The sequence below is a fragment of the Manacus vitellinus genome, unplaced genomic scaffold (assembly GCF_001715985.3).
Source record: "Manacus vitellinus isolate BGI_N305 unplaced genomic scaffold, ASM171598v3 scaffold_3_pilon, whole genome shotgun sequence".
Lineage (NCBI taxonomy): Eukaryota > Metazoa > Chordata > Aves > Passeriformes > Pipridae > Manacus > Manacus vitellinus.
Window position 1 is genome coordinate 40,493,698 of NW_021940535.1, and position 9,000 is coordinate 40,502,697.

Here is a 9,000-nt window from a genome sequence, read left to right on the forward strand (position 1 = left end):
CCACATCTTCCAGATGTGTGGATGGGCAGCTGTTGCATGCCCAAGAGATCTCTGTTTGGTTGCATAACAGATGCTCACAGGTCACGTAGGAGATCAAAAACACAAAGGCCTTGGTAGACAGAGCGGTAGGCAATGGGCCGAGGGCTGGCAGGGCAAATCCAGGAGTAAGTGTTGACAACCTTCTGGGCTATATGCTATCCTAATGTCAACCAAGCAAAAGACGCAGGAGATGTTTGAAGAAACACCTCTTCAGAAAAATAAGAAGGTGTGGAAAGGCTCCAACCCTAATGGAATGAGTCAGTAGTTGAGTGAGGGTTTCAGGTGTAGAGCAGGGGCCTACAGAGACAAGGAAAAGGCATGGAGCAGACGAGTTCATGCCTTGGTCACCTCAAGAGTGCAAGGGGAAAGTAGAGTTGTCATGAGACACATAAAATCAGTCAAAGGACATTAAAACAAACTGCAAAGTATGGGTTAAATTAAGCTGAAAAAGAACTCAACAGCTGGAACTCTTCCTCTTTTATGCAAGGGCTGCTGTATGATGCAGCAGTGCCAGGGGTGTTGCAAAAACCAGCACTATTGTACAGACATTTTCCCTGACAGTATTTTTACTACATCCTCTTAGTTTTTCAGTAGTTCTAGATTTCCTCCATTTTCTAGGGAAGTCTGGGCATAAAGAAAGAATAGACAGCCTTTAGACAGGATCAAGGGTTGGCATCAGTTGATCAGGTGCTGGACATCATTTCCTATGTCCTTTTTAGGGTCTAGTTCCAGGCACCTTCCTCCTTAAAGCTCTCAGGAAATCCCCAAGCTAGAAGGGCTGAAAATAAAACTAGCCTACATTTGCCAGAGTTCAGAAAGGCACCTGAAAATATAGCAGAAAAAGAAGTTTTCGCTGCATTCAGCTAAGTCTGAAAGTGGTTCTTAAAGCAAACTTTCCTCACTGTCAACTCATTTCTACACTGACCTCATTCATAATGGAATATCAGTCTGAGACAGACTTTTCCAAGAAAGTGGTCAAGGGGGTGCAAAATGGAAGCAGCTCCTTGCTGAGGGGTCACCTCCCTTTCCCCTTTCATATAGGTTCTCGTTGACCAAGGAAGGTCAGTGGTCAGAGAGGGTGAGTCACAGGGAAGTTGGGCAGGGGAATACCAACATTTTGGTTCCAGTGACTGCTCATGCAGCTGCTGGGAGAGCACCAAAAACCACTGGGGCACCAAGCAGCAGCCTGAGAGAGAAGGAGGCAAAGCCTAGGGCTCATCGGTCTGTACAGAAGGATGAGAGTGGAGCAGGTCTGGGATTGCAAAAACGTGAAGACACTGGATGAGACGGTAAGCACAGGCAGGGATGTGGCTCCTAGGGTGGCTAGCAGTAAGCTAGGGGCATGGAATGGACTAGAGACAGTAGCCAGTTCCTGTATCCTTCTGACATAACACTTCCATTGCCATCAGCAGAGGCAGGAGAGGACCTTCTGTTGCGGTTGCCCCATCCCAGGGATGTTCACAGTGCCCACACTGCCCAGCCCTGCTCAGACATCCTGCTGCACTCCTCTGCTTGCAGCAGAAATGCACACAGCTCATGTCCATCAGGCCAGTTTTCACAGCTGGTATCCCTCAGCTGTGGCATTTGGGTCTTCTTGTATTTCTAAAGTAGTTCATCCACTGCTCTCTATCCCTCCTACTCCAGGGGAAGGGCAGGGCAGAGGAGTTTGAGTTTCTGCAACGAGTTTCCTTTAGCTTGTGATATGCAAAAGGCTGGACAAAATGATAATTATCCCTTTCACTTTTTAGCGTTCTGAACCATTTCTTGTCTCTATCTCACACATCTGCTCTGTTCATTTTGTCCCACGCTAGTGCTTTCTCCTCTGTCCAAGCTGGTTTGCAGCAAAGTCTGATCCCCGAGACATTTCCACCACCTGACAGGAACTCCACAAAACCTCTCTGTGGAAAGCACCTCGAAGGCTGGGGAACCACACCAGAGGGAGGGGAAGACAGGGAACATACCATTGCTGAAATGCCTAGCCCAAACTGGAAGGAAATGCAATCCTTCCCAGGTCCTGAGGGCCACAGCTTTCCTCTCAGGGAGTGAGGCTGTGAGCGCTGCCTTGCTTGGGGCACATGGACACACTGCTCTACAGACACGAGCCTTTCCTTCCCACACCCTGTGAAAGGTGAGACAGGCTCCAGGCACAAATAAATAAACATTGTACCGTACTTGGCTCTCAACAGCAAGGAAATAAGATGAAGGCTCCAGTGTACATGGCTGAGAAAACATTTACCATCCAGGACAAATGCAGAAAGGTATCCCGTCCCTGGCAGTGTGCCCGTACAGTCAGCGGCGTGACACGGGGAGTCAGCTACACACCAGGAGTGAGTCCATGGGAGTTGTGGAAGTTGTGAATAATCCTGCATGCACCACCCTGGGATGGAAAGCTGTGTGAAACTCATCACTAGCAGCAATATACCTCCTTAAGTATATGTGGCTGCCTGTTGACCCAACAGATGCAAAACAGGTGGGCTCTGTATGGGGTATCTGAGGTGCATGCCCAGGACTGTGCTACTGGCTGCCAGGGAAGAGATATTTGTAAGGATGATGCTGCAAATGAGTGGCTCAGAGCTCAAGAGTCTGAGTGACAGGAGACAGCTCAGCTGCCATGGCTGGGCTGGGGCAGGAGCCATGCTCACTGAATGCAGGCAGCTTGCCTGTTTTGCTGGCTAGAGAGCTCCATACAGGCTGCTTGGGATGTGGCCAGATGCAAGGCAAGGGGCATGGAAGCATCACCCTAGCAAAGATGTAAGTGTCTTACTGTACCTGAGGGCAGGGTGGCACAAACTGCACTGTTACTTTTCTCAGAAGAGGATTTAAAGTCAGAAACACCAGCCTGCTCAGTGCAATGCAGAAGGAGTGCTGCTAGTGTCCTGCAAAATGTGTGGTGCTAGATAAACACCTGAAAAAGTCTTATTTGAAACAAAAGAGAAACTTGTGTGGATGCTACGGGTAAATGCACTAAGCAAATTAACAGTCAGACTATATAGCTTATCTCAGGACAGCTTCTGCATCCCTGTTCCCTTTTGTGTTTGACTCACAAGTTGGCAGTGGAACAGCTTTGGATGTACTGTCTCATGTCCTGAGAGGAGACAAGGTGGAGGCACTGACATTGCTTGGAAAGTGGAAATAATCTTTAATCATTCTGCTCTGTATTTCAGCAATATCCTGGTGCTCTTGCAGGAGAACCAGCTCCTGCTGGGAACCATACTCAGCATACCAGCTGGTGGGTAGCACAGGACCTGATCCCGCAGCAATCGGCTTCCCAAATTACCTGACATCTGAGCCAGCCCAGCACTGACAGAGCACTGGCTTAGGGCAAGCACAGTGTACAGGCCACCTCTTCTCTTCAGTGTGTTTTGGTGTAAATGCAAATATTGTACCTATACTAAAGGATTATGTCCTTCCAGGGAAGCATAGGGGGACAAAGCCTCAGAACATGTCAAAAGTTGCCTGGATGGGGTAAACAAATCTTCTTCTGTAGCTTCATCCAGGCACAAGGAATAACCTGGGAGAGCTACAGGGAGAAGGAGTAAAAGATTGTGTCATGAGAAGGTGGAATTTATAAAAGCCATTCCTGAGATCTTGCAAGACTGAGAAGGAAGGTGAGGTAACAAAACACAGGAAGAGGAAGATCCCAGTGCTGTGGGACATCAAACGGAGATGAGATTCCAGGCAGATGCTCAAGGAAAACAAGGTTTGCCTTGTGTCTGCCTTTTTGGCAGACTTCTACTTTGTATCCAAAACATGGGTCAGTGTGACCCAGCTTTCTCCTGCTGCCTCTCAACATTCAGATCCACATGGATCAGGAGGTATCTCTAGTCCAACTCCACACAGGACAGATTGCAAAGTCACACTCAGTTATTTGGGCTATCCCATTCAAGCTTTGAAAACATATCCCCATGTCTGTAAAAACAACAATTTACAAACTTATAAAGCTACTGACCTTATAAATTAGACTTGAAATTGTTCATGCAATCTTATATGCACCCAGGTGGTTGCTTGTATTTTCAAAACTCTGGTCTGAAACTGTTATGTCACTGTCAGTGCATGACTTCAGCTGAAGGACTTGGGACAGAAGCACCCAGCCAGGAGTGTTACTGAGATGAGTCATACTCAACAGGCCCGTATTTAATAGCTGGACATGTTTCCCTGGTGTCTAACCTCTGCCTCATTTCTTAATCCTTCAGGGGCAGAGGTGATGGTGCCTGGGACTTTTGCAAATACAACACCATCAGTATCATTTCTGAGAAGATGATCTGTCTTGATGGCTTCTGGAACTAATTACTCCTATGAGAATCTTGACTCTGACGTGATGTCTTTTCATATAGAAGCACTGTCCAGTTCACTAAAACAACCTCATAGATATAAATAAGACCTTTTCTGATTAAAAAGGCTCAATGAGTTACTGTAACCACCACTATTGCATAACCTAGAATAGTATCTGCTGAAATATGAAGGCTGAGCATGCAAAACATTTAAGTCTAAGGGAAGGCAAAATTCCAGCATACAGCCGCTGGAGTTAGCTGAGGTTTGCAAGGAGCTGAAGTTTGGAAGGAAAACCATATTTCCTTGAGTAAATCCAGAATTTTCCTCCTTTCCCCAGGCAGCTGAATGATGAGAGGTCTCTGCTGCTGCTCATCTCCAGCATCCTTCTTACCATGCTGGTTTGATTTCCCATGTGTCCTAACAAGTGATCTGGAGGGGAAAAAAATAACAAACAAAAAAAGTGGCTCTTGCCCAGGACCTGCCTATGGAGGGGTTTGCTGTGTGGTCCCTCCTGTGCTCTGGTATGGCAGAACACAGCACGTGCAGGGACAGGCACAGACATTAATTCTGGCTTCAGGTGTCTGAATGTGCAACTCTGCTCAAGCAATCACCTGATAAATTAGCTCCAAAGTCATTCCCCCTTCACCATGGAAGAAGGAATGTTTCTGGCTCCGTTTATGAATTTCATGGGGTGCAGGAGGAAATACCACACCTCTCTTTGAGATATGTGTGCTCAGAGACACACCTTGAGGCCTCCTCCTTTCAGGTGATTTCTGACTTGTTATCAAATCTGCACCTGTCCACAAGCACTACAGAGAAGACCAAGAGAAGATGACACAGTTAATACTGGAGTCTTGCTGCAAGGCTGGAAAATACAACCTAACTGGGGTGTTAGTTGCATAAAACAGCGTGGAAAGGGAGATGGACCTTCCTGAACATTTTAACATATTTGGGTTATTTCCCTTCCCTGAAATGTTGCTCTTTTGGCAAAATGAGTTGTTGATATGTTGCTGCCAAGGATGGTTTCATATTTCTGAGGAAAAGCCAGCTTACCTTCAAAGTGTACTTTTTGCTTAGGATCTTTCAACGATCCTGTTTTTACACAGAAAATGGTTTTCCCTGAAGACAACCCAGTGCTATGTGGAAATGGTGTCTGGCTAACTCTGCCTAAGGCAGCAAAGCCTGGTCTTCCGTTCTTTCAAAACCACCTACACTCAAACCCACATGGATGCAGCATACGTGTCCCTCCTCAGCGAGTCTGCAGGGTGAGCAAGGAGCCAGTTAGACCAGTCATTTTTATAGGGGGTTTTAGACCCTATTTCAAGCATATCCCTTAGTGGAAGTCTTTGCTGGCTTCCCAGGTCTTACCATCTCTGTATGCCAGAAAGCACAGCCATGGTCCTCACAGTGCCCAGCCCCATAGCTCCCAGGGATCCAGATTGTCCTTGGGCCATCGGCATCTTGGGGATGGGAGCACAGTGCCACTGGGCTGTTGTCATCCCCAGGGCATGGCCATGCTCCTGGCCCTGCTCAGGACAGCAGTTGAAAACCACTCCCTCCTGCCCAGGAGCTCAATGGGCGAAGGAGCCAGCGGTCCCCAAACACCTCCACCTGTGCCACTACTGACAGAGGACAGCCAGGAGGCTGATGGCCCAGTGCCGGGGCACAGCCATAGTGTCAGCCTCCTGTAAAGTCCCCCTGCATCTGTACCAGAGGGCCACCAGGCTGGCTGGTACTGTGGGATATGCTGGGCAGACAGGGACTCATGGGGACCAGATAGTGTTGCAGAGCGAGGGCAGATACTGTGAGGTAGGAGGGAAGCTGTTCATGGGAAGCTATATGGGGACACCAGGTCAGGCTTGGAAACTACTATCATTATGCACAAAAATGAGGCACAACAGCTCAATGGCTGGAGGGGATTTTTATTCCACAGGTGAATAAAGGCTCCTGAAGGATCATCCACAGTGACACTGTGATACAGGCACAGGCTGTGCTCAAAGTCAGCTCTGCCATGAGCTTACATGTACCCAGATCATACACAGCAGCTCCTGTTCACTTGCAATTTATAAAGGCAAGAGAAGAGTTGAGAAAAGGAAAAGACTAACACTGGAAATTCACGTACTAATTTTGCAGATTTCCTCTTTGGGCAAACAGTGTTTTGTTTTCTTCTTTTCAGGGGGAAGGTATCCTGGTTTCAGCTGGGATAGAGTTAGTTTTCTTCTTAGTAGCTGGTACAGTGCTGTGTTTTGGATTTAGAATGAGAATGATGTTGATAACACACTGATGTTTTGGTTGTTGCTAAGTAGTGCTTACACTCAGTCAAGGACTTCCCAGTGCCTCATGCTCTGCCAGTGAGGAGGTGCACAAAATGCTAGGAGGGAGCATAACCAGGAGAGCTCGCTCTAAGTGGGCCAAGGGATGTTCTACACTGTAGAAAATCAAGCTTAATATACGAACTGAGGGGTGTTGTTCAGAAGGGGTCAATTGCTTCTTGGTGGTGGGCTGGGCAGCAGTCAGCATGTGTGCGTCAGACTTACGGGTGAGCGTGAGGCTGCCATTGCACGTAGCTTTGATGAGGGTCAGCCACGTGCATCCTTTTTCTCTGTACACCTCACTCGGGGAGCATCCCTGGCTCTCCTCCCTCTGACAGCTTCTCTCCAGACAAACCCACCTTCTTCTGAACTGATGCTGTGGCCATTCCTCCCCACTGCTCAGGTGGCACATGCTGCTGCCTCGCCAGGAGGTTGCATAAAACCTTGCAGGTGAGCAAAGGCGCGTGGTTGTCACAGCAGTTCACCTCCTTCCTGGTGAGTCACCATGTCCCAGTATCTGTCAGCATGGCTGTATCTGGTGACCAGCCTGAAGCAGCACGAGTGTGCCCATGGGACTATAATGAGCCACTCCCAAGGTCCAGCTGGAATTTTTTGGGCGTTGCTGAGTTTGGTCAGCACACACTGTTTATAAAGGACTTGTTTTCCCTTTGCCCGAATGATTAGCTATGGATGGTGACAGTTTTAGAAATGGACCTTGCTGGGCCTTTCCTGTAAGGAAAGAAAAGGTTGCTCAGGCTCCAGACAGTGCTTTGGTGCTCCCTTACTGGGAATTTGCAAAGTCCCTGTGTATGGGATGCAAAGCGAAGCATAGGAAGCAAAGTCTTTCTCCATGGTATCTGAGCCTGCCTTGGAAGCAGCTAGTGTAGCCCTAAGGGAAGTTATTTCCAGCCTTCCCAGTTTTGGCCATACACAGCACCATGCAGCTCCCTACATCCCAGGCCGTCCAATCAACCAGTGTGGCCTTCCCAGCTGCAGCAGGGTCACGTCTCCAGTGACTCTTCCTCAACTGCTTCTTTGCTCCTGCCATTTAGCCAGAAGAGCAACACACTTCTTTCCCCAATGTCCCAACAAAGGGACTAATTCTTGGCCAAGGGCCACACATTTGTATTTTCCTTTGCAGTTAGTCTGACTCTCAGTATTCCCCCAAGAGAAAATGAAACTACACACCAGAAATCAACACGAACAGAGGCAAATCATTTGCAAAATCGAGCTCAGTGCTGACCAGCCGTCCCCCTAGGGCTTATGCCGGCAGGGTTTTCTCACCACCCATTTTCATTCCCTCCTCTTCACCTCCAGACTCCGTTGCTCCAAGTACACAGCTGCTCAGGCAACCAGATTAGAGAAATAATCTTTCCCCTCCCAGGATATTTCTAACCCAGTTCATTTCCCTGACCTCATTCCCCAGGTGTTGGCACAAACAGGTGAACCTACACAACACAGGGATCAACCACTGTGGGATACGCTTGAGGGATGTGATATGCTTGGGATATGACATACTGCTCCAGAGAGAAATCCCTGCTTAGCTGCAGCCTGAGGCTCACCTGAAAAACAGTCCTCAGCTATTAAAAAGATCACAGAGCTGAGAGCAATGCTTGGTGTTTGGTGTGCCTAAACAGCTACTTGTTGATTGTGTGGCAGTTCTCTGAAGTGATATTTATCATGAAGCTCTCACACTTTTTAGGCATGTGGATGTGTCTATAAAGAGCTATTGATTCACTCAGCCAAACCTTATCATTTATGTCTGGCAATACATAAACTGTAATTATTTTGGATAATCTGATTAGTTATTACTTTCTTACTGAGTAGATATATAACAGCAGTATACTAATGCAAATATTAAATAGTGTCTATATTAAGTAGTGTCCCCATAGACAGATTTCTATGGTAAATCATTTAACTTCGTGGGGGAAAGGAGAATGGCATAACAGAAAACAATAAGAGGAAAAATCAATGTAAGGTTTTTTAAGCAAAGGTAGAAGTCTCCTGTAGCAGCCTGTAATTTTGACATGGATCTCATTGTTGAAGTATACAGGCACTTGATAAGCATTTGCGAAACACCCATGCATTATTTACTGAGAATAAGTGCCTGAGTTTTATTGAAGGGAAACTGGGGAAGAGATCATAAACCCATCTCCAGTTACCTGAAAAACTGCTTCCTACTAATTTTATGAATCTCCTTAAAGGTCAAAAGCTATCAGCAAAAGATCCAAAAATTGAAACCAGGTCTCTCAAAGCACAGGTGAGCATCCAAACCACTAGATCGTGTTTTCTTTAAGTCAGTTGCACTGAAAATCTGATCCCTGAATATCCTGATCACTACAGTCAGTATAAATACTAAGCAGCTAGTCATCCAGAG